Below are 27,422 nucleotides of genomic sequence, written 5' to 3' on the forward strand. Positions count from 1 at the left end.
TTAGGGTGACCATATTTTGATTTCCAAAAAGGAGGACACTCGGCCCGGCCACGAGATTGCCTACTTAAATGATACTCGCAGTTTACTCAAAGATGCCTTATAATTTTAAAGTTTATATGTATGGATAGAATATTCAGTTATATTACAAAATAATATCTCTCAAAGACAGAAATTCAGATAGGCCCCAATAGATAGGACACACACACACACACACACTAGAGTGTGGCTACCCAATCTGAGCCCGATGGATCCCGACGGGTCATTCCGGGTTCGATTAAAAATGTATAAATTGTATTCGGGCTCGGGTCGGATTCGGTCAGCTTTCAGTAAAAATGTAGTGTAAAAATAAATAAAATCCTATTGTCTGTCCTGTTTATTGCTTGGGACTGTTATTTACGTGACAACACCTGAACATAACACACACAGACACACATATTGGCTGTTTGTTTCTACCTCTCCCTCGCCAGAAGCCTTGGACCTCCCACCACCCGCCTCCGCCTTGATTAAACGCTGAAAATTAAATAACAGAGGGAGACAGGTTTTTCCTATTTTATCTTATTTTGTTATATTTCTCCCACTCCTCTCGCTGGAAGCCTCGGACCTTCCTACAGTGGCTTACGCTGAAATTAACAGCAACATTTTGCCACATTTAGCTTCAAACAACGTTTAAAAAAGTAGTATGAATTTTTTAAAGTCACTTTTTACCACATTCACAGCATATATGAAATATGTTAAATATAATGTCACAGTTAAATCTAAATATTAAATGTTAAATCTAAATGTTAAATTTTAAATCTAAATGTTAAACGTTCTATCTAAATCTGTTCTATTCTAATCTAAATGTGCTTGGTGAAACTAAATATTTAGCTAATATGCAAATGCACACTACCCGTTGCCAGAAGCACCAAAATAAAAGCCCAGGTGGTCAGACTGTGTTTATAGCAACAAATAACAAATTAAAACCAAACTAATTGGAGAAAATGAACACTTGAGCATAGTGTGGTAAGAACTACCTAAAATGACAGAAACCATGTTTAGGGGAAAATTTATTCAATGTGTACTTTGAGTTTTTAGTGTCCAATCCTTGCTTGCCAACATGCCAGCATGTCCGGCAATTTAGCTGAAAACATTGGAAGGGCCGCTTTGGCCACAGTTCAGAATTTCAGCAGTGCATCATTGGCGACAGCGTCAATATCCACCATAGAGCCACCACAGCACTCGATAAGTTTGTTTTCTAACTCGTGTAGCATAGTTCCTTATGTTGGCATGTAAGCTATATGAAACTAGCTAATGTTAGCTAGCTAGTTTTTGACCAAAACAAATGTGCTATGCGTGAAGAACATTGATGCCAGTAGCAAATCCCTACCCATCATTAGCAAGTAGATATATATTGATATATGTTCTCATATACAGAAAGAAGTACAGAAGCAAAGTATCACTTTGTCCAGGTTTCTCCAACATACTGTATAGATCCACAGTTTCTGATATACATTTGAAAACATTCATAATCATACACACAATCACATTCACAGAGTTCTGAAGGTGACAGAAAAGGCAGTGTTGGCATTATCAGTGTTAAACCTGCTGTACTCATATTTCTCTACTGCAGACATTCTGAATATATAGCAGTGAACTTGACAGGTGTCAGTATGGAAACACTTCTCCTCTCTTAACAAAAAAAAAATGCTCGGTATTGTTACACTGTGTGCGTTAACCATGACAACAGGAACTGAAGCGTCAAAGCTAAAACAGCACAGGGGAAAGCCACATTGTACTTGAATCATGACAGCAAGCTCCGTGTTCAATGGATGTTGGCGCATCATTGCAGATGTACAGTATTTGCTGAAAACACAACAGCCATCTGGAGTGGCTGTGGCAGTTTTGATGCCCCATCTGCCTATTTACTGTATCTGTTTGTATTTAGGTGAACAACGCAATATAAATATATTGGAACATCCTGTCATATGGAGTCCATCTGACTGCAATCTGTGACATAGGTGAGTGGGTTTATCACTGGTTTGGTAAAATTTGGAAACTGCTAAGTACAGGATGTGGGTCAGGGCCCAGGCAGGACATGTGAACGCTGTGCAGGCTACAGCCATGACGTTTTTTTTTTTATATTCAAATGACCTGATTGCAAACAATTTAGGCTCGTTTAAATGAACAAGACTTGGTTAAGCTCTTTCCTGATAGGTGCTCTACCATCTCTGGAGTTTATCCCAATTAAATGTCAAGTGTGTAATATCTAGAGGGATTTAGTAGCGTCTACTGGGGAGAATTGCAACCATTTGAAATTTCTCCCATTCAGAGTTCACTAAGTGTTCATTGTTTACAAAGGTTTTACCTAGAGCCGAATCATCCGCAGAGGTCTCCTCCTCTCCACAACAACAGACCATGTGATTTAAACTGGTAAAAACACTCAGTAAAGCAGTTTCACGTTACAAATCAATGTTTCTCCAACGCTGTTTGGCACATCCGAGACAAGTGGCTGGCCCAGCACTTGCTAATGTGTTTTCACCTTTTTTTCTCTAATAAATGAAGATCCAGATGTTCAGGAGGTTTTTACCATGAGCCGAATTATCTGCAGAGGTCTCTTTCTCTCCAAAACAAGTCAGTCTGGTGATTTAAAGCAGTAAAAACACTCAATAAAGCAGTTCAAATCAGTGTTTTTCCAACATTTCTCATCACAGATGGGCGTATAACTACTGTTATGTGGCTGAGGCAAAAATGTAAAAAATGTGAATGGTTCTATATAGAGCCAGTGTTTGTCCATTCTGGGCCACTGTAGAAACATGGCGGTGCACAACATTTTCTCATAGAACGGTTCGTATGATATCCTACGAAAATGTACGCACAACAGTTCATATGATATCCAGGGCTCAACAATAAGGATTGCCCGATTGCCCGGGGCAAGTAAAACTCAAGGTCGGGCATGTAAACTAACAACTCACTTGCCCGATTGGGCAAGTTGCTAAAAATAGTAAAAGTTAATAACTAATTGATAAAATAAATGTATTTTAAAACATGCTCTGATGCAGTGGTCTCTCTGCCTGAAGTCACAGGCACACGTGACAATGTCCTGCCCACAGCCCCCATTGATATTATATTGCGCGAATGACGCTTCATATAATAACATAACAATATACTATTTATGGTGTTATGCCATCGTGTCATTTCTGTCTCTACATGGTCATGCGTTAACAATTCTCCTCTGCTCTCTGTATCGCGCACGGCGGAGTTCCGCCACACACACAGGTGAGCACGCTAGAGCGGCTCGGGCCGCATTTTCCTGACCAAACCTGACCCCGAGCCCGGTGCAGTTTGTCAGCTGACAAAGTTATTGTTATGGACAGTGTGTAGCCTAAATAACCATCAACAGACTGCTGTTACGCACAGACAAACACACTGCTGCACAGCAGCATAGCACGACACTCATGCTGAGCTTGTGTTGCATTCAGGCGTTGTCACGTAAATAACAACTTCCAACACTTAAATAGGTCATAGCACAAAACAGCAGCATGTCATGTGACTTTTTACTTTTATTATATTCAATAAAATTGTGTGTTCCTAAATCTTGAGACACCTCATATGTAAGCTAGACAGACATTTAACCTGCTCATACTGTGCACACATGTACTGTATGTACTTCGTCCTAAAGAGTCCTTCTGGTGCCAGTAGATACACAGAAACATCCCAGCAGGCTGTGCTTTGCAAGCATACAAAAAAGTTTCACGCATGTGAAAATTATTTTTCATGCGTGTGCTTCACCTCCGCTGCTACAACTCCATCCTAGGGGAAACACTGCTGTGTGCGTTTTGTGCAACAGGTGGATGTGGTAGTCTACTGGTAGAGTAGAGAGAGAGCTAAGTAGCGTTGAAGTAGAGTAGAGCAGGGCAGAGAGATGGAAGCAAAATATATTAAACCCGGTGTTAATACAGCAGAACTGGAGAGAGGGGTGGAAAATAAATAGAGGTGGGCATGGCTCAAGTAGGGAGCAAAATTATAGACAGAGAATGATTGACAAATTTTTCACTTTAAGCCCTGACACTCATATTTGTGTAGGAATTAAGCTACAATACATGACATATGTTGTTTTAATTAATAAATACAGTGTGAATAAAGATTATATAACATAAAAATAACTTCAGTCTTTGTTAATTGATAGCCACTTAAATTAAACAGTTTTTTTAGGGCAAGTAAAAACTGACTTCGGGCAAGTAGATCTCTGACCAACTTGCCCGACCAGGCAAGTGAAAAAAAAACCTTAGCGTTGAACCCTGGATATCCTATGAATTTGCAGCCCATGAATGACGCTAAGTCCTAAACGTACAATTATCTAATCAACGTAAAGTTACTGAGGTTAAGTTAAGGAAGAGAAACATGGTGAGGAAATACCTTTAAATGACTCAAAGTTCACCCAAAGTTCACACAGATTCTAACATGTAACTCCAGGGGAAATTACCGGGTAAAGTCCATTTTTTTGTGACCCATCCACCACCCCAAATTGCCTCTTTGCAAGTGCTCAGGACTGCTTCCTTGTTTATTCCTTTTTTGAACATATGAAAAATTTGTGAGAACAGCCTGTGGTGCAACATGGCTATCTCCATAAACAAGGACCCACTCTGTATGTAGATATAAACGGCTCACTCTAAGATACTGGAAACACAACGACTCTTATTTTCAGGTAATTATACATTTAAGGAAATATTTTTATTACATTATATTCTATTTCTGCCAATATACCCACCTAAATCATTCACACTGGCCATTTAAGGATATCTGATTAAATCTTTGCATATGTAGAAATAGAATTTTGCCTCTGGCTCATTTTGTTCCACCAGTGTTTGACTAACAATAACTGACCCCTAACAGAAATCAGTGTCCACCTCCTTTTGTGACACGATGTTAGAACATTTTGTCAAATGAGCACAAACTGTATTGTGGTTTCAATTTAATGAGTTTACCACAAACAAAAGAATGAGCCAATAGCACAAAGTAGACATGACATTTTCATCTGTTCTACACATGACTACATTACAGCTGTTAAGTCTAGTTAAGGAGAACAAGTTGAGGTTGAAGCTGCACAAAATCTGTATTCATGTTTATCCCCCCCCCCCCCCCCCCCCCCCCCCACACACACACACACATACACACACACACACACACACACAATCTCTATACAGAGCTTTTCACATCTTTCAGGTCATTGTTTTGGTTTTACAGCCAGATCACTGTGACTGCCCTCATCCACTCTGATGTTATGTTTGAGACAACATCACCCACACCAAACTGCGTACCACACCACCAACACGGAGGCCAGGCAGAAAATTCACACCCGAGTACTCAGCTGGATATAGTGCTCAGCAATACCGCACCTGAAATCAGAGCATTTGTGTGCCACGTTTTAGAGAGCAGGTAGCAGGATTGGATGCAAATGCACGTAACATGAGTAGGCAGCCAGATGCATTCAAAAATTTATTTCAAAAAAGCTTTCAGGTTAGAGTCCCCAAATCAGGCAGGTGATAACAGACAGGCACAGAAAAACAAGCAACAGAACCGAAAACACATGAGGGCAGGAAGTGAAGTGATCTGAAACGAGAAGAGAGGTGAGTAACAAAATAAAATAGGAAACACTACAAATGAATGAATAATGACTCATACCAAGGAAAAACATGACCTCAGGAGCAGAGGTGGGGCAGATCGTGACAGAGTGAGTCACTGAATGCAGCACCATGACAATTAACGAGCAGAAAAACCCGCTACATTTACAATGTTCAATTTAATCAGCCCACAAAAAGTATTAAAATATCAAAATAACCATTTGATGTGACCAGGAGTTTAGATGGGTTGCTAACCTTGATGTTAAAGGCAGCACTTTCTATGGGCGTTTCAAAATAAGAATCCTCCAGTGGTTTGCTGCAACTACAGGAAGTGTTCATGTGGAATTAACCATATTTAACACTGTCAAACCCTTTATTACTCTTCAGCCTAAAAGTATAATCCAGAAATACATTCTCCCTGAAAGTCACGTGACCCTGAAAATACTGCTTACATTTGTTCAAATTGTACAACATTAGAGAGTGCCAAAATTATCATAGTACCCTGAAACCCCCCCAGTCCTCAGAAGGTTAGTTTTAATTTTAAATTTTTTTTTAAATTTTATTTACTTTATTAATCCCCAAGGGGGAAATTCAATCTTTTCACTCCGTTGTCATATACATATACACACATGCTCCAATGTGTGTCTACCAAATGCTAGGAAGCACTCTTGCCTTGCCTCCGTAGGATCTGACTTGAAAGGATCCTTCCCACCAAGGAAGCATCCTTTTAGAAACACCAAGTGAGTCATAGTGACATGGTTGATGTTAGGGACCATCATGATTGCAGTTTGGTTTGGGGCAGTTTTCTCCTTTTAGTTAGGATGCTATGTCAACAGAAAAGAGTGCTCAGCTACAAATTGCAAAGCTAGACCACTGAACTGACGCAACAGTGGTGTGGTCACTTGGTATTTTCCTGACTTTCAGCTGTAGGCCTACTGTTCACACTGACTTAACTCCACAATTACAAGTTGAAACAAACCACTCCAGACATGCTTGGTGTGATGGCACCCATAGTCACAAGGCTGAGGTTAGGTAGCAGTGTTGATGGGAAGTAAGCGGTTTACAGGGAGTGTGGGCAGCTGTTCACTCAGCAGGTAGAAGCAGCAGTGAAACCACATGCAGCAGGTGTGTGTGCTGGGCAGTTAGGGAGCTGATGAGTCGCAGCAGTTCTAGGCTTTAACTGAGAGGGTGCAGACAGACACAGAGAGGTTCATTTTGACATCACAGCCTCTCAGACTTTGACCACTTCTGTCCTTTAATAGACTAATGACAAATCAAGCTTTGAAGCCAAGATATATTTATCCTCAATGCCCTGCTGGTATTCAACCTATCCTACTGCATCGTCATACAGAGAAGTCACATTTTGGTATTGCTACATGTTATTCTTAATCCTGCTTAATTTGGACCTGTTGTCTTCGATTGTGGACAATTTGATGTGCCATTTAGTGGTAGCAAAAGCACAATAAGCTAATCAATGTAAAAACAAGTTGGCGGCCATCTCTGCCAAGTCAGTCTACGTACAAGGTACAAAACCTGATCACATTTTAGGGTTGAAACTTGTTTATATATGTTTAATAAAGTTTGTAATTTGATATTTCATGCAAATTTGGCTATTTTTGGCAATAGTAACAAGCTAAGGCACTGTTAATAAGGAAGATTTTGTTTGAGGACATTTGGACTTTATAATTGTATTACTGTAGAATTTCACACAGACCAAATAGGTGTGAAAAACTGTTAGGCGACAAAAAGGACGTTCCTAGCGTCGAGTATGGAGCAAGGAAAATTCATCATGTTAGGCTCAAGGCTTTTAGATGTGTTGCATTATTTGCAATTTCTTTTCAAAAACCACTTACTGTTCAAAGACAATGCTTTTTTTTTTATAGTTAACAGGGAAATAAAAAATGCATCCCACACAAAAGGTGGGGCCTCAGGAGGATAGAGATAAAGAACCCTGTTTGACTGTATACACAACATATGTATACCTTTATCAAAATTCTAAATTAATATAAAGAATATTCATGAGAATGTAAAGTCAGGTTGAAGTAAAATCAGAGATTTACTTTCTAAATGCATTATACATGTAAGAAAGTACTCGTACATTGTCGAGGTAGACTGTTCAACTGTTTTTCACTATTTTTATGTCCAGGATTTTTTGGGCGAGCCTGAAATCATCTCTTGATAATGCACTGGAGCCATCCTTATAATTACCCCTCCACTACTACTTAAAAACTAACATTAGAGTGCATATCATCAGTGTTGTGTCATTTATCCACTGTGTGTGAGTGGCGAGTTGCTATATTCAACTAGCACTCCTAGCTCAGTTTAATAATGAATAAACGTCTCTGTTAAATGCCACAATTTTTTATAAACACAAGCAAAATAGCTGTCACTAATGTCAGTCTTTTAGCCTAAATCGGCCACCTGGCCCAGCAGTAACCAGTGTTGGGAAGGTTACTTTTTTAAATGTGATAGGTTACAATTTACCATCTACCTTGTTAAAAACGTAACAATAATGTAATAATTTTAATGACTTCATTAAAGTAATGTAACCTATTACATTTGATTATTATTTTTTGATTCTTCTTTTTTCTCAGTAACTCTGACTGATGACAATTAAATTTATTTTGTAATTTAATTACATGTATCTAGTTACTCCCCAGCACTGCCTGTTACTGTTCACTGCTAATCTTAGCTGCTGTAAGCTGCTGAACGAGAGGCTGTCGCTGCATGGTGGCTCATTCTTTGGCTCTGGGGGTGTGTGTGCTTTGTGCTACTTGGTTAGCAGCAGTTTGTTGCTCTCCAGCGGCTCATTTTTCGTTTAACCTTTCTTAATGGACAGGCCCCTGCCGTTTCAGATTAGAGTGTGCTGCTTTTTTTCATGATTCTAAAACCCCTTTGAACCTAATTTTATATACTAGAATTTTTTGTAATCATTGAATTGTTTTTAGTGACACATTTTTCTGTAGACTGTCTGTGTGAATTCTGAATATGATGGAGTTCACTGAAGGTGGAAATACATTTTTATATACCTTTCTAAAATTTTGAGAAACTGTTTTTTTGCATGAGGCAGGTTTACATGAAGAATCAGTTTCTTTGTCATTGTTTGGCATGTTGGAGATGGGCTGTACATTTTTTATTTATTTTTTTGATAACTTAAGATCCAGATGTTCAGGGGGTTTATACCGTATACTGTAAAGGTCTCTTTCTGTCCAAAAAAAATGAACCTGATAAATTAAACCAGTAGAAGCACTGTATAAAGCAGTTTCACGTAAAAAAAAAAGTGTTTTTCCGAAGCTCTTGTCACGGAGGGGCTGCTAACTACAGTGGCCAATACAAAAATGCTAATGGGCATGTCTAGATGGTGTTTGGTTGTTCATTCTAGGCTACTGTAGTAACATGACAATCTTTGTAGAAGAGGACCCTCTCCCTATGTATATAATCAGTTCATTCTAAGGTAATGAAACACAGTGATTCGTATTTTGACTGTAAAATATTTGACTGTGAATTTACAGTAAATGACATTCCTACTCGTTGCATTACTTTCACAGTATGTTACTGTATCATTTTTACAGTAAGTTGTTGTGAAAAGATGGCTGTATACTGTGATCTCACAGTAGTTATGCCTGCATATTACTCTGATTCAGCAGTATGCTCCTGTAGGATTACTATATTTAACTGTAACCTCACAGTTAAAGCCCATTACATTACTGATGTAACAGTATGTTCCTGTAAATTACTGTATTTAACTGTAACGTTGCAGTTTATGTACATTTGATTACTGATATTTAGCAATATGATCCCATAGAATTCCTGTATTTCACTGTAATCTCACAGTTAAACTCCATGTATTACTGTGATTTAGCAGTGTACTTCTGTAAAATTACTATATTTACCTGCATGAATTTGGTAAAACTTCACAACAAAAGCCTGTGAGGTGATAATACTAATAATTATAAAATAATTTATTATGAAATATTTCGGTTACATATTATAATTTCCTGGAAATACACACTGGACCTTTAACAACACACTTGTATGGGTTTCATATTGGAACATGATTGGCTTCCAAACTAGTTGTGATGTCACAAAGAACCGGCACAGAGGAACTTCCCTTTAGCAGATGAATGCGCAAACAGCCTTCTCATGTTCAAAACCGCACATACATCACTCTGTACAGTGAAGGACCATCATCCGAGCAAAGCAACAATCAGCTGAGTAAGGGGGAACTTTAAAAATGCAAGGTAATTTAAAAATACACTCAAAATACACACAATTGGCAGAGTTGATATCCAAGTGTCTTTTTCTCTATGCCACTCTACAAGCATCATCTGTTTCCAGTAAAACAGAGCATTAGAAGGATATATAGATACAGAGAAAATTCCACTTGTGAAACACAAACAAGTCGACTTCTAGCGGTTTGGTTGAGATATAATGGGGGCAACGAGGAAATGTGTCAGCAGCGTTAGTCACACTGTGAAGCTGCCTCAGACTGCTCCAAAGATCAAACCGGGGCACCGCTGATTGATTGCGAGCCTGACATCTATTTCTAAAGACCCGAGCTGTGATTGCGAAATTCCTGGTTTTCCTAGTAATGGCTGACGAAGACATTCTGCAAAAATCCCACAGAGCACTCAAAGTAGGGGGGAGGGCAGATGAAACCATCCAATCAGATGCGTGAAAACATCCCTGGATTTACAGTTTATGCATAAAACCTTTACATCAGCCCAGGACAACGGTTATAAGAGCTGGAAAGTCCTAATTCTTAAACCTTATTTCTCAAAAAAAAAGTGTGAAAAGGCAGAACAGAAGGGAAGAAAAAAGACCCATAATACTGAAACAAACAACAGAGATGCAGCTGCATTCAATTTCCTGTGGCATGCTGTTTCTATCACAGGGTCTGTTCAGATGCACCAATTGAGCTGAGGTTGGGAATGGCCATGAATCTAAACCAGTCTTTCCCTCTCCACTTGGCTTAATGAGGGCTACATGTAGGAATGTCAGTTCTCACCCCACACCTTCTCCCTTTGGGCTTTTTCAGAATGATAAGCAGGAAACAATGTGTTCTTTAAATAATTTTCATCCCTCATGGCCAAATACTGTAATTCATACACAACTTAATCTCAATCATTAGGAAAATCATAAACAACATTAATATTTTCCACCAGAGCTGATGATGTAGCGCCGTACCTCAGAGCCAAACCTTTCAACTGCACAAAAAGGAAAGAGATTCCTACTGACATCTCAAACTTATTAAATCAGTTCCCAATCATGTATGCAGATCTTCTATGCTTTTACTGCAGTGATAGTTACCAAAAAAAAAAAGTGGGACAGTGATTTTTCCATCCATAAGCTTTCTGAAATGATATGTTCCATCTGGTTGCAAAGAGAGATTGTTTTTGTATGGCCAGATGAAATTGCAAACATCCCTGCATAATTATTTCAAAAAGCATCCTGTTTTGAAAAACATTGTGCTATGAAGGAAACTGCACGCTGGTAAACAACAACATACTCCTCACATGGCCTTGCTTTTCCTATTAGAGTCCTTTATATCAAGTCCAGAACCTGTTCTTCATAAGATTATGAAGAACGCATCGTTTTGCTCTTGATGGTGAAACAGGAACGTCAGAAGTCCAGGGAAAAGCTGTTACGGAGACTGTTGGAAGCCTTTGTGTGTATTGAATGTCCCTGGACCTCATTAGCTCGTGTCCTTATTAAGAGTCTCCTTGCTATCCCCTGGAGAAGCTTGGTGTGAGTCTTCCCATGTCACCCCCCTCCTCCCCCATCTCTCGCTCATTCCCTCTGTTTCTCTCTTCCTTGACATGCCCTTTGAACTCCCCTCAGTCTCCAGTCCCACATCAAAGCTTTGATAGAGGCTTCGTCTTTCCTCTTCTCAAAGAGAGGAGCTGGATACATGTGCATGTGTGTGTAGAAAAGACTGAGATGCCCAAAAGATGAGTTAGGATTCTTTCTGTTGACTATCAATCATTGCTTCCGTCATAATTGTGATGCAGGTGTTGATAAATGTACTCATGGTCTTCACTATTCCAAAACTAAACTGAGAAGAATCTACCCATCAGTTTCACCATTATGTGATAAATGTAAACTAGCTGATGGGTCACTCTCCATTTGATTTAAGTCCTGGCCTGTCTGTGATAATGGGTGTTGTGTATGAGCCACACTGGTTGTGGCACAGTTGCTGCAGTAAGCACGGCAGTTTTACAACAACTGCTGGAAATAAAGTGTGGTGTCAGAAATCAAGCAGTGTGTTGAAGCAACGCACAATAAAGTGCACACTAAGATGGAAATGTGATCTGTAGGTTATTGAACATAACATTGGCAACGAAGATGGAGCTTCCATTCCCACCTCTCTTTCTGTTTCTGGGCCCTGCCTGGCGAGCTGCTGGTTCCTTGGGCTCGCTGGCTCAAATCGTTTGAAACATTCATAGAGGCTGTCGGATTAATGGATGCTAGCGACGGACAGAGGAGAGCTATGCTTATCCACAACCTGGGCAGTGAGGGACAGCAGATTTTTTAGACCCTTGGACCCACCACTGCATATTCTGCATGTGTCACACGGCTGTCTGAGCACTTCACTCCACCACAGGATGTTATGCTCCACTTAATTGTTTTCCGCCAGCTCCAGCAACAGCAACAGCAACAGGAGGGTGAGTCAGTCCACCATCACATGGCCAATCTGAGAGGCCTGGCCAGTCTTTGTAAGTTTGGGGCACTGGAGGATGGAGGATAAACTGATTAGGGACCAGCTGAACACACTTACAATCCTAAACTCAGTGATAGATTCCTAATGTCACCTGATGATTTAACTCAAAGGCAGTGGAAATGGCATTCCTGCTTGAATCTGTGGCTGGCCTAGTGTCGCAACTGGCACCTTCCAGCCCCTCCCTTTCCCAGTCCACACTACTGATGTAGACAGTGGGGCCGTCAACAGGGTCTCCTCGCCCTGAGTCCCCCCAGGACAGCCCTGAGGTGAACTTTGCTGGATGCCAGGGTGCAGCAGCACACTGGACCTGCAGAAATTGTGGCTCCTCATCACACCAAACCCGAGCCCCAACCTGCCCTGCCAATATGTTCTTTGTGTCTTTAGAAGAAGTGTTGACGCTGTGGCAAATTAAACCATTTTGCCAGGGTCTGCTGTTCTGCCCCTGCTGGCGCCAGTCCAACGCCACCTTCACCTCATCCGCCAGCACCAACCACCATTCATCCAGTGAGCTCCTACCTCCCGGCCATTTAAATGGTGTACCAAATTGGATGGGGTATGCCTGCCACTGCTGCTGGATACGGGAGCTTTGCGGCTGCTCTTTTCACTCGGAACACAATTTAGCATGGTGGGCACAATCACCTTCTCTGTGGGCTATGGGACCAGGGCCCTTCCATTGTTAACCCACTGGGGAGCCAGCTCATGGGCATAGACTTGTTTTGTGATCTTGGTTTTTCCCTCCTGGACAACACTGGGTCCACCATCCTGACAATGAAATGCAATGCAAAAGCTTATGGAGGCAGGCATAATTGAGAGGGTGGACACATCCCCTTGGATTTCCAACTTGGTGGTATCAAGGAAAAAGTCTGGAGGCCTGCACAAGTGCATCAGATCAGTGAATAAGTCTGTGGTCCCAGACAAGTATCCACTGCCCATAGTGGAGGAACTGAAGACCTCTGCCAGGGTTTCCTCCAGGTTCCACTCCATCCTGGTAGCTGCAACCTTACAGCTTTCCTATCCCATGTCAGAGTTTTTTGCTATACTCGCATGCCTTCTGGCCTCACCTCTGCCCCAGCTGCTTCCAAAAAATCATGACCACCATCTTTTCTGGCATCCCAGGAGTAATCATCTACTTGGATGACATAGTGACATGTGGCACGACACCGGCCCTCCACGACCAGTGCCTGACTTGGATGCTTGGTGTCCTCGCCAGCCACAATCTCACACTGAATGGGGAAAAGTGCATCTTCGCTGCGCCTGCCATTGAGTTTGTGAGATTTCGCACGTCTGAAGATGGCATTAGCCTCTTTCACTCTAACAGGGAGGCTGTGCAGTGTCTCCCTGGGCCCTCCTGCCCAGCCCAGCTGGCATTGTTTCTGGGGATGACAGCCTACTATTCCTTTTCCAATACTCAAAGACCACCATTGTGAGAGCTCCTGAAGAAGTACCCTGTGGCAATTGGCTCTTGATCCCTCACCTCAGCTGAGCAAAAGTACTCAGTGGGGGAGCGGGAGGTGCTGGCCTGTGTCTGGGGATGTGAGTGGTAGCACATATACCTGTATGGACGGCACTTTACACTGCGGACAGACCACCAGGCCCATACAATCCTGCTTGCTACAACTGGGGGCACAAACCACTGCACATCCACCGCTGGTCAGAGAAGCTTCAGCAATACAACTTCACCACACTGTTTACTCCTGGCAGAGAAAACATTGTGGCGGACCTGCTCTCTTAGGCTACCCTCAACCCCACACCAGAACCGAGCCTGCACAGGACTGAACCAGAGCTTATTCATATGCTCCACACTCCACTCCAGGCCACAGTCTCCTTTCAGGACCTCAAGCTTGCATCAGCACAGGACTCCATACTCCATACTCAGCTCTGCACTTTTGTCCAGGAGGGGTGGTCGTCAGAAGTCCTAGAGGAGCTGGTGCCATTCTGATGGACCAAGGAAGAGCCATCTTGCGGACACTGCACAGTTCTTCCTGAGGTGTTCTACACCCTGCTACTGGGCAACACCACACTCCACTACTGGCAGCTCCCCAGCCCTTTTGATGATGGGGCATGAGCTGCAGCTTCCCTTGGATCGACTGCATCCACCTGCAGTTGTGGCAGCAGCGGCCCAACAAAGTGGCAAGGTCACAGAGCATCACCCCTCAAAATCTTATAAGACCTCTCTGAGCTCTAATTTACCCAAACATAAGGAACACCAACCCATTCGCATTCCATGGTTGTCTAATTACCAACACTTGGTCACACCCACTTAGCATCTAAAGCTGAAGCACAAGGCAACCTGACCGTATGAGATGCACAGTTTTCTACTGGGTGAAATATGTTGTAACTAGGGTTGACAGGAGCTGGCATATGCTAGCTTTTTGTCAGTGTCAAGTGTAGTTGTCTAGCACAGGGGTAGGCAACCTGAAGTTCCAGAGCTGCGTGTGGCTCTTTAGCTCCTCTCCAGTGGCTCCCTGTGGGTTTGACAAAAAATTATATGAAAATGAATGGCCTGGCACCTTTCCTTGTAAATTTTGCTGAAACTTAACAGCAGTATTCATTTTTTCCTTTTTGATTGTAAAGGTTGCCTATCCCTGGTCTAGCAGATAAATATATATCAGTGTCCAAAATGTCTTGTGGGAAATATGCCAAATAAATAAATATATTCTTTAATAGCATGCTAAATAGTCTAATGATGTCTAGAGCTGGGTGACAAAATGATGGATAATTATTGGGATATAATTTTTCTTGATAGAGATATAGTAAATGTTCAATACATCCTCTATATAATTTGGTGGTCTAGTGGTTAGTGGTTAGCACTGGTCTAGTGGTTAGCACTGTTGCCTCACAGCAAGGGGTTCAATCCCAGGGGGAAGCCCTTCTGTGCAGAGTTTGCATGTTCTCCCCATGTCAGCGTGGGTTTTCTCTGGGTAATCCGGCTTCCTCCCACAGTCCAAAAACATGCAAGTGGGGATAGGTTAATTGGTGACTCTAAATTGTCCATAGGTGTGAATGTGAGCTCTATGTGTGTGTCTATGTATGTCTCTATGTGTCAGCCCTGTGATAGCCTGGGTACCTGTCCAAGGTGTACCCTGCCTCTCGCCCGATGTCAGCTGGGATAGGCTCAAGCCCCCCGCGACCCTCAGTCTGATAAGTTACAATGAATGTTCTCTGTGTGTATTTTGTAAAATCTGATGAAAAAAACAGGTCAGATTTTTTGATTATTTTTTTTTAATGACACAATTTGAATACTTTCATCAATTATTATGGTTCGATGACTTACATAACGTTTTAGCTTAGGTTGTGTAGGCAGTTGCAGGCCATTTCTATTGCAGAGTTAAAAGGGTTGAATGTATATTTTATTTTCTCTGTGGTTTTGACTGTAAATAAAAACAATAAAAAATGATTTAAAAATACACAATTTAAAATGGTATAATTGACCCCATGCTATATGAAAAATCTCCACGAATAATTTATATCACAAATACAATAGTTACAGCAATAACGAAACACTTCATGTTGTGTGTGACAGGACTGATGATAGCTAGAGAAGCAGGCTGATCCAGAAGTGACATCCACACTCACTCAAATATTTATAGTTTTGAAGTGACTATTAACAGTCGCTTCTTCAACGTTTGAAACAAAAAGCTCCTCATGCATCTGTGCGCCTGCATCTGCAGTTGTACTTGTAAAGCTGAAATGCCAACCTCATGTCAGTGCAGCAGAAATAGGTCAAGCCTAGCGCGCACGCACACACACACACACACACACACACACACAGAGATAGATGAATTACTCATTCTCTTTCATGGCCTTTGTAGATGGAGGAAGCGGATGCCGATGCAAAAAGATCAAAACCCTTCTGCACGAGAAACAAGTGTCCTCGCAGCAGCCGAGTAGGGGGGAGGAAGAGTCGCTCAACAGGTTTGTGTCACTCGTGTAACTCTGCAGATTTTCAACGTGTGTCCTTGGCTGCTCCGTCCTGCCAGGTATCTGTTTTTAGATCCTTTCTTTCTGGAAAACGTCTGTGCTATCAGTGCATCAGTTTGAAACTGCTTTTCCTCTTCCTGTGTCTGTGGAAAACACAATCAAAGAGAAAAATCAATGTATCCCCAAGCAATAAAAAAAGTCAATAGCTTTCATAGAATCTATATTTAGTGTGGAGTGATGTAGAAATTCTCAGTTCTTCCTGGCTGCAATTTGCGAGATAGATCAATTTTTCCACATTCATTTATCCATCATGAAATCTTTGAAAGCTTTATGAATCACAACTGTGTTAATGCCTATTTTTTTCTGTCTAACTCAGGCATGTACACAGATCTAGGTGTGTTTATGTGTAGGAGGTGGTGGTGGAGGTGGGGCTGATATTAATGTGACAGTACCAATTTTCTGTGCAGATTGAATGCTTGTGCCAATTATTATCTTATGCTTTTACCCAGGTTCATTCCTACTTTCATTACATGAGCTATATTACATCCTGGACTTATCTAATATTAGTATCACCTAATCTTGATTAATAATCTCAGCTCATTTCGCTCTGTGATTGAAACCTATCATGCAGATGACTCTGTGTAATATATTCAGAAAGCATTTCTATTGTTTGGGGGTAAATGGTTTCTTTTGAAAGACAAAGTCCTTATTAAAATCTGATCTCAAGTATTATCTCAGTAGTTACACGTATACAATGCAGCAGCCCGCTCACACTGGATAAAATGCATTAACCAATCACCATCAAAACGCTGCAGCAGGAGGGAGTCCCTAGCAACAGCTCCATACCTGCTGGCCAAACACTTCTGTTGGCTTCTATTCCAAACAGCAGATTCCTTCCTAACCATCAAATACAACACATCTGACAGAATATTACTTATCCCTTACAGCACTGTGTGCCTGCTGCACTTGCACACACTAGGTAAAATAATTTAAGAACTTTTAAATGGAGTCTTCCCTTTGATAGGAAGAGGTCCAGGGAGGGTAGTCTCCTTCCAAATGATACTTCAGATCTGAAGCCAGTTTATAATTTCTTAGTAATAAGTGTGTCAAATTTTTGATTGAATTTCAGCCAAGTCAAGTTCAGGGCCATGTCAATCTTTGCAGGTTTTTGGGCCATGTGTTCACACACACACACACACACACACACACACACACACACACACACTCTCTTTTTTGTCATATGATGCTTTTTTTGTAATTTTAAATGGACATTGAATTATATAATAATTACAAAATAAAACTTCAGGTGTGTATTACCTCTTTAGTTGTTCAGTATGTCACTTAGCTCACTTTTCTTATCTCAAGCTTATTGGCAGAAAATAAAGTTAATGCAATATTGGATGATTCCACGAAATGCTGATGTTGTCATTCTATGAAAGGATACTTACCAACCCAGTCTCACTTCAAAGTTGTTGAATACCGGAACTTGGTCAGTGACTTCCAGCGTCAGACACCCACCAACAACAATTGCCATGATACACGGGCAGTCTTTTCCTAAACCTAACCACGTGTGTGTGTGTGTCGGTTAAGTGTAACCATGTGCGTTTGTTGTTGAAAGAAAAAAAATCAGTTTGCGGTGTTGTACCAATGTTGTATGTTTATTTTGAAAGAGTGTGTATGCAAACTGTACATTTCCTGTGAAAATGGAAGTGTATTTTGAAAACAGATGCATGTATGCATATAACAGGCTGAAACTAGTGTCCCAGAACATCAACAACCAATGCATCCAAGGTACCTTGCACAACATATGTTGATGTGGAAAGTTGCCGACCAAATGTCGATATATAACTAGGTCAGAGTGCGAATGTGGTTAAGGTTAGTTAAAAAGCAAATATTATCCGATCCAATCCAAGCCAAGCCATCACCTTGAGCGCTACACCTTTACAGTACTTTCTGCTCCTGGTCAACAGACAAACAGACATAAACATGCCACATGTAAACAATGCCATCAAGAGATAAAATACCTGCATGGCCAGCATCTCACTCTACTAACCTATTACAGCAGCATTAGCTGCTCTGTTTCAACAATGTTCAGCTAAAAAAAACATTCATGCAGGCTGAAATTCAACCGTGCTGTCCTGTTATGAGTAGAGGGAAAGTCTGCCAGTTGCTGGCTAATTTATGCGTATGCGAAATCGTCAAAATCTGATAATATCAAGATAAAGCTCAAGGTAAGAGGACATTAAGAGGGGGTCTCCACCAATTTTACACATCAAAATCTGTCAACAGGTGTTGGTTCTAGTGAGAAAAAAGTTGCAAAAAGCTTTGTGTGGGTCACACGGAGTTGCGAAAAACTGATAAATTTCCTAAAACGATATCAGTGTCAGTTGCTGTTGCAGACTACAAGTTTGAAAATGAAAATAAATATGGAGGTGTGGAGTTAGACCAGACCTTTGTAGCCCTCTGCTTATTTCTGCCTGAGGTTAGTGGCTCGAGGCTCAGCACATTCTCACGCCGACCTCATCACACAACGTTTTGGTAGTGGACTTTTCACGTTGAGATATGACATGCAAGTCAACTTCAGCCTGTTACATGCATTGTCTGTTTTCAAAATACATTTCCATTTTCACAGGAAATGTACAGTTTGCATGCAGTCTCTTTCAAAATAAACAGGTATGTTGGTACAACACTGCAAATTGAAGTTTTTTTCCTTAAATGACAAACACATGTGGTTGCGTTTAGCCAACACATGCATAGGTGGTTGGGATTAGGCAAAAAAAGAACGGGTTTGGCTGTACAATCTTAAACACCGGCCTCACGGATGAAAGTCAGTGGTTGTTGGGTGAAAATTGGTGGTTGCTGGACCCATTCACCACCCCTCCTAGCTGCCACACTTGGACTTCCACTTCCCATCATGTTTCCCCTTGACGCTGCTGAGCGCCATTAGCCACCAGCAGCATATCATGCTGATGTGAAAGGATGGCTTTTTTTGCCGGTGTCTGATGCAGAAAGTCACTGACCATGCTCAGGTTTTTGATGACTTTGGAGAGATGACCAGGTTGCGGAGCTACATAAAGTGCTACTAGCATAACAAACCTGAATCTCTGACTGAGCTGTTGGCAGTCAAGTTGCATTTTGGGTAATGTAAGAGCCAGGTTTTGACAAGGAGGAAGAATGCAGGGGAAAAAAAGTGTTGTATGAGTTGTAGGAGTGCAGTGCTGAATTGGTGGAGTACTCTTTCATGTGATTTTTTTCTGTGTTCCATACAATACAATGCAGAAGGTCTGAGTGTTTTTTGTATTGCTTGTACAAAATAACAAAATTTCCTGATTGCCGCGGATGATAAAACCAAAACTGTCCACACAGCTGGGTACCACTAGAGGTAATTTTTATTTATTTTTTTCTCTTGGTGAACTGACCCTTTTACTTGTGTTTTTAATACAAACACTACTCCCTCAGATTCTAGACTGTTTTGTGGCAAAAATGTCCAGAATAAGTTTTAACAGCTGAATGTACAGGCTAACCCACCCTCGCTGCTTTGTCTTAATATAGTTCCAAGCTGCAGTCATTTGTGGTCCTTCACTGCTAACAGCATCCCCTTAAATGAGCTCCCATTTCCTCATCTCATCTGAGCCCAGCATGACCCACAGATAGGCTCTTGTAAATTCTCCTCCCCATCTGGCTCCTTTTAAGTCGATGTCAGACTGTCCATAATCGCTCTGTCAAAAATGGCATCCCGTCACCACTGCTTGTTATGAGGTAGCGCAGAGTAGGAGGCTGAGACATACCAGAGTCTGAGCAGTCTAGCCAGCCTGCCAGCCCCCTTCATGTAACATGAGGAAATGAGTTTGTGTCAGGACTATTTTGGAGTTCCTTTGAAGTCTTATTTTGCCCCCTTGCCTCCAGGGGGACAGCACAGAAAGTAAAGGTGGGGGTGGTGCTGGGGGGGTACAATGTGGGGAAATCTGCCGAAATGCCTTGATAACCCAAAAGGTTCTGCTGTTTTCATCTCATGCCTGGGTGGTCAAAGTGTATAGAAATGCATCAGTGGTCAGATATGTGTGTCACCGTGTCACATACTGCACAGATTATAGTTGTGGTATGATTTTTCTTTTTATGTCAGCTGCATTCCTTTGTGCATGCATAAACATGTCCTTAGGAGAGAGTTTCATTGCCCCTAGGCCTTCATCACTCTCTGTTTAATTAATGCATTGTTTACATTTTGCACCCATTTGTGAATGTAATTCTATTATAGCTTTGAGCTTGGAGTGGTGAATCCATATGGGCCTGTGCAAGAAAAACTACAGTGCATGGAAAAGACTCACATTTTCAGCACTAAATGGCTGTTTAGATGCATTTGCTGTTGTGTTTGACTGCTGTTGCACAAGCATCTAGAGTTAGGCGTGCTTGAGATGAAAATGATTAAACAGACACATCACAATGGCACAACTGAAAAAGACATATTGTTCTTATCAGATTGTTCAAATTCATAGATCAATAGTTAGCAGAGGGTCTGTCGATATGAGCCGGAAGCAATGGACTCCTCAGTGGAGAGAAGGGGGAGAGAAATATTCCTTAGGCAGACCAAACTATGATTTGTAATCACTCACAGGCAAACACAAATATGTGCACACGCTTGGGACTACCTTAAAATTTCTTTACACACTTAGGCGTAATGCATTGAAAAAAATAAAAATATGAGTGGCCAGTCAGCAGTGCCTTGACCTTGAACACAAGTATTTGGGGTCCACCTCATCTCAACAACTCCACTCGCTTCTATAACATCAGCAGTCACAACAGTGAGAAACTGCTGAACAATAATGTCAGTGCAATGTGAATTCACACATGCGCAAATGCACACACATAGCCACATGTACACACAGACTCTTTAGTGAAGATGGTGGATGCCTCCCACCCCCCGTTGTGTCCGGACCGATGTTCCGGGAGTGGGGACAGCAAGAGGGCATCCCGCAGTGCTGTTTGAGCGTCCTTGCCAGCGCCAGACAACTTCACTATCCCTGCCCTAGCAGGGGGCGATAATCACATCAAGCTCCCCTGACAAGAGGCATTGAATTCAGCTCCGGTCCCCTTAAGAGTCTGGCATCCAGCAGTCTCTCCTGAACATGCTGCTGACGTTACAATGAGAAGGTTTGTGTTTTCATTTTTTCACTCCGTGGCATCGCTCTTCTCTTTTTTTCCTCTTTTTTTTTTTTTTTTGCCGCTGCCTTCGAAAGGTATTTGGTAACGATTTGGGATTCCATGTCACTGGGGCGAAAATCTGAATTGGCAGAATCGAATGTTATCACCACTGCCCTATGAGAAGTGTTATTGTATTGGTGCCTTCTGTTTGTCATGGTTAATTCTATACAATATCTAGCCTTTGTCAGTCTGTCCCGAGGGATATTTTCGAAAAGTTTTCATGGGAAATTGCTTTTTCATGTGTGTCATTTGGAATTTCCCTACATTACCCTGCGATTCTCACCATCAAATTGGTCAAAGCATTGTCAGTGACTTCACACACAGAATGAAAGGCTAAGCACTGACACGCTATCACTACGTTGACACTCAAGCTCTAACCCATGCTGGGCGGTGGTCAGAAAAAAGGATGCTATCACTTTAAGAGGACTCAAACTACGCACGATCAATTTTTGCCGGCTCTTCTAGTTAGCAGCAGTATAGTGATTTTTTTTCAGTTGTCAGCTTTTCTGTTTCCGTACTCGTGCTTCCAAGTAGAAGTTTTTTTGAATTGGTTGATGGGAATGTCGTAGCTCAGTCCGCCCTCTCCTTGTGGGAGACATTGTTTACATTTTGTGAATACCCATTACTCGTTTAATATGGCTATTTTTGGAAAATGGCATCCATTCATTAAATAGTTAAAATAACAAGGACTAAGCGGGGGCATCCTTTTTTCTTCTGAAATCTACCAAAACAGATGAGAACCACACTGGACTGTTTTAAGCAGCTTTGTGGGCCTGCAGAGCTCATCTGCTACCCAGGGAGCCTGGCTTCCAGCAGCTATGCCCCATTCATCACCTGCTTTCAATGGCCACCACCAAGCCGCCTCCAGCTAGAGGGCCAGGTAGGGTGCCGGGTGGTGCACAATGTTTGGGGGATTAGCAATCAAAGGAGCGCAGAGGCTAGGGCCCTCCATCCCGGCCCGCCATTCAGTCCTAGCAGGGGAGGAGAGCTCCAGCAGTGGCCAAGGTCAACGTCTCCAGCTCGGCAGGAGGTAACTGGGAGAGAACCCTGGGAACCAGCCGCCTGCTCTTTGCTAATCATGGGCTAGCAGGCTAGCAGCACAGCAGGTGTCTCACCCACCAAACATTCATCTGTTTGTGCCGCTGATAGCAGGGCTGACAACAAGATAATGCCTTTCTTTTACTTTCCTCTCACTTTACCCCTCTTTTCTCTCTTCTTACCGCCTTTTGTTGATTTCTTTTGCTCTGTTCCAGCCTGATGCTGTGGGATCTAGTTTTCTCTCTTTGAGCCAAACTGTATGCTGAGTTAGCAGAATGATAAAATGGTACAATGGACTTTTAAGTCTCGCATAAGTTGTCCTCAGATTTTCATGGGAAGGATGTGGGTGATAGGTCTTGGCATACAATGACAAAGACCATTTGAGGATACAAAGTAAGTTGTCTTTCTCAAAAGTTTCTCTCAAGGTGCCACAGTTTCAAACAAACTGCATTTTAAAAGTATTTCTCTTTTTGTGGAACATGATGACATGCAGCATTGGTTTAAGCCATTTCAAGAGCAAACTTTTTTTGTTTGTTGGAAGTCCCTCTCTTTGTATTTGCTATTGTCATCCTGAATCTCATGTGACGGAATAACGATTACGGCCATCGTTTTAAGCTGCTTTGGCATCCTGTGGTGCGAGACATTGGGCTGAGAGACAACCCTGATGGGACAGCTGGTTGTAGACTCACAGATTGTGGCGGACTGGCCCATATATGCTCTGAGATCGCAAACTGGACAGATTAGCTTAGCCCGCTAGGACTGACAAGAGGGAAGCAAGCGGTGAGGTAACAATGATGTAAAATAAAACGTTGTCGTGTTCCAGTCGGAGGCAAGAAAGCAACCTCCCCGCAACCCCACCCTCCCACAAACACACCCCTGTTGGGATATTGGCAAGTTGTCATGACGACAGGGATGTTCTCCTGATGAAGTCTTGCTCAGCGCTGTCCAATCAGATCGTGGAGCTACAACCGCAGCGTGAACAGGGGAGGACGCACCTATTCCAGTTGCACAATGCTGAGAAAGGACAGGCGAAACCCTGGACCACCAACGGGAAATTGGCAATCCGGGGGAGGTTGTCAATGGGCTGCCATGGTTCGACAATACACAAACAGCGGGGGTCGTGGATACAGGGGCTGCCAGGTAGGGGGTCTCCATCATGTCTGATGCTGTTAGAGCCGTGATTCTTTGCTGCTTTAAATACAAAGTATTGATGCATTATTTATTCTGGCTGTTGGCATGCAGTTATTGATCATTGCCATTAATATAGCTTAAATGGTGTTCCGGGATGTTAGTCGTAGCCATCGGACAGCTTCAGGTGCACTTTACTAAATTGGCAAATCACTCCTGCAGGTGGTTTTTACAAATGTGCAACAGCCGCAAAAATCACAACAAAAAGCAAAGGAAATGATTTGAAAAGGAGGGGCATGTCATGTTACATTAACTTTAATGTAATTTTGTATTAATTTCACTGCGGGATGTGGACCAGGAGTAGTAGAGGCTAATATGCAGAAACTGCAGGTAGCAAAGTGAACGCAAAACTCTCCTGGTGTTAGTTTGATTCAGGCCTTTTATTTCAAACCCAGGGGAGGGTTTTTCTTTTCATTTTGCTGCCGGCTGACCAAAGGAGAAGCCGAGGCTGTTTGTAGCTCTATGAAAAATGGAGGGCTTGGTGGGAGCGCACTCTATTTTTTTTTTCCAGGCACTGCAGGTAGCCATTATGGTCATCGCCCTCTTAAGCTTATTATTTCAACCCATCGAATTGTAGCTGCCTATAATTAATATTCCTTTTTTTTTTTTTAAAGGTTGGCGTGTTCATATGATTATCATGATTTGCATTTTATTTCTTTAAGCACTTTATTTGAGGACCAAACCACCTCTTACCCCTCCCTCGCTCAGCTCCAGTCCCTCTATCATGGGGTCTCTGTGGGACGCCATTTGACAGACTGACCCCCAGTAGTGGTTGTGTTTGACTCTTCAAACTTGAGAATGAAATGTAGGTTGTCAGCATGGCAAAACGACTTTTATTAGATCCAGGCTGGATATCAGCATGTTTTCTTTAGTTGTACATTTTTGCAAATGTCTCCACAGTGAGATGATCAGTCCAGCGGGATGGGTTTGGGGTCATTGTGTTTTTTCAAAAGACTGGTGAACGTCTAGTTTATGTTATTTCAAAGATCAGCTCCATTTAATAATGTAAAACTATATTTCAGACTGGGAGGACTTTTGCATATCTGCACAAAAAGGCCAATGTTGTTGTCTCATAGCTTGTTTTTAACCGTATTTGGGTCATTTAGATCACAGTTTATTGGTTTTACACCAAAATCTGTGGTGAGTGTGGGCCTCACTGTGAGTACAACTGACTAAATGTTTTATGCAATGTTGGTTGCTGTGTGTATAATTCAACCACTAACGATGGGATAAGGCATGAAAGGCAAAAATAGTTTTTTTGGGACAATACAGGCCACATTACATGGTAATAGTAAGTCAGTCCTTTATGCAACGTAAAAGTACAAAAGCCTTCATTTTTGATTCCATATTGAAGTAAAACAGTGCTTTGAAGTTTGGGAGTCTTGAAGATTGCTCCAGTCACAGAGATACCAAGCTTATTGTAAGACACAGCCAGGCTGTCACTTTTTCCACCAACTCAGCATTTTCAATCCAAGCAAACCAAGTCAACACACTCTCAACTTACAATAAAGAATTCTATACAAGGCCTGGTCAACCAGTTTGATATAAGAAAATACTCAAGTCATTTGGCCTGAGCAGATATGTTTCAGTGTAATCATGGGAAACTGCATTTAGAGAAAGACACCAAAAGCAGCTCATTGCTGCAAGCGGATTGCTCCACTATAAAGTCATTTGCAATGGCAGTCAGCACTGCCCAGAGTGCAGGGAAAACATGCTTTACTTGTTTCATACAACCCCTAGTAAACTACACTTCTAATGACAGCCATAGTGGGATCAGCTGCTCATAGTAACCTTGAGAATTAACTCAGACAGACTCAAAATAAAGTCACAGTATTGTTTATAAGACTTTATCAGTCGTGATTTTATTTAAATGGGATTTTATTTAATGGATTTTTAAAACAGGGGCAGTGTGCAGTATGTATTGCAACACATATTGCACTAAGCTAATTTCCATCTGTTGTCCCTGAGTGTAAAATATACTAGACATGTAAATATAACAATATCAAAAATGAAAATTGCACATAGCATTAATAAATACATGTGTATCAATGTATATGTGTTTATGGCTATATTATGTAGGCTACTACATATATTTATCCATGCTTAGCTCCCATAACAATCCTCACATCATGCATTAAAGCATCCCAATGGGCATGGGTATTGTCATTTACATGTGAAACCAGCAAACCCAATGAAAAGTTGCTTATTCAGTTACTTCCGAGTCAGAGGGAAGGGGTTTTCCCACTGCTTTGAAATCACACACCACAAATGTTCTGGTGAAGCTGCAGATGATGATGTCAGATTGTTGCAGAGCGAGAGGGTTTGTAGCAGGAAAACCACTGAAGTGAGATGATTGCTGTTCTTGTTATGCAGATAAGTAACATTTTGGTGACTGGGGTCAGATGTGGTGAGCTCTGCACCGTCCTGTTTACTTTCTGACCTTGAGATTTGGGAAGATATTAAGAGTCTTGTGTTCACTGTGAATGGTGTACTTTGAACATGAATGATGTGTTGTAAGGAAAGAATCAAAGACATGTTCACATGCAGGATTATTCCTTTCCTACAAATGCCGTTACTGTTTATTAGATGCTTTTTTTTATTCTTTACGTGTTGCTTTTCCAAAGATCCAAAGTGCTGTAAAACTGACTGGATGAAGATGTCAAAGAAGCCACAAAGACCCCTGGGAAACCCAACACAACCTGCCTGAAATTCATTTATGGCATCATATAATCAACTGCTGCTGTCATCCAGATAAATCACAATGTGAAACATGCTAGAAAGAGGGATAAAAGCTGATGTCTCATGGGCTGCAATCAATCGGCAGAGACACATGTGTCACTAAATGTCATGTTGAGGTTGATTGGACCACCCAGAGGTTGCCCATTAAAAGCCATGTGGTTTTCATTGAAGAAGTTCGAGGGTTGTACCCCAAAGGCCGTTCCCCTGCCCACCAACCCCACAGATCCAGATCTTGTGATCTATGGCAGAAGTCCCCTTCTGCAAATTACTGCATTTTAAAAGAACCTGAGCGTGGATGAAAAAGATGGAAGGCCCCTGGACTGCTCCCAAGGAAAATGTCACTCCTAATAGTTAGCTTGCATTCCATCCAAGAAGGAACCAGGACGAGAACAAACCATCTGATGACAGTCATAAAGCAGACACTTCACCGTTCACTCAGACCCCAGGCTGGAAATGTCTATTATGACCATGTGAAAATGGGGGAGCGGCTGGTGTAAATTAATTGCCCATCACTTGTCAGTACAGTGCAGAAAAACTAGCACAGTGAAACTGTCTTTCTCAGAAACTGTCAGCCAAGGACAATGAATACATCCCATTTCTTCCCCACCTTCCTACATCTGATTTAATAGAGAGAGACGTGGACCACAGACAGAGCTTTGAGAGAGCGTACAGCAGCAATGTGGTCAGGTTGTAAACACATAGACATGAAGAGGAAGAGCGGGATTACAAACAGGTTTGATCTCCTCGGGGCTGTCCAGACCGGCTGACAGGGGAGGAGGGGAAAGAGAAGGAGGCGGGGGAAGTGGTGATTTGGACTCTTTTTATTCACTCCTCTCCCGTCAACCACCTCTCTGTTGCCGGCAGCATTGTCATTTGGGCTGTCCGGATACAACTGAAAGATCGGCATTGAAAGAAGCACTACAATGAAGCAAGAGATGGGCAAACAGGCAGACAAATGCACCTGGAGGCTGAAGTCTTGGAAAACAGCTGAGACCCACCAATTTGTTAACAACAAA

The 27,422-nt window shown here is 41.9% G+C and overlaps 1 long non-coding RNA gene across 1 annotated transcript in view; it reads left to right on the plus strand.

Annotated features, from left to right (window-relative positions):
* Positions 1–9,776: 9,776 nt before the first annotated feature.
* Positions 9,777–27,422, plus strand: part of LOC144459463 (uncharacterized) — a 60,130-nt gene continuing 42,484 nt past the window's right edge. The window contains exons 1-2 of the long non-coding RNA XR_013488442.1: positions 9,777–9,841; positions 16,134–16,236. This is a non-coding gene — a long non-coding RNA (uncharacterized LOC144459463). The remainder of the gene's footprint in view (positions 9,842–16,133; positions 16,237–27,422) is intronic.

This window comes from Epinephelus lanceolatus, chromosome 3 (genome assembly GCF_041903045.1).
Source record: "Epinephelus lanceolatus isolate andai-2023 chromosome 3, ASM4190304v1, whole genome shotgun sequence".
NCBI classification, from domain to species: domain Eukaryota; kingdom Metazoa; phylum Chordata; class Actinopteri; order Perciformes; family Serranidae; genus Epinephelus; species Epinephelus lanceolatus.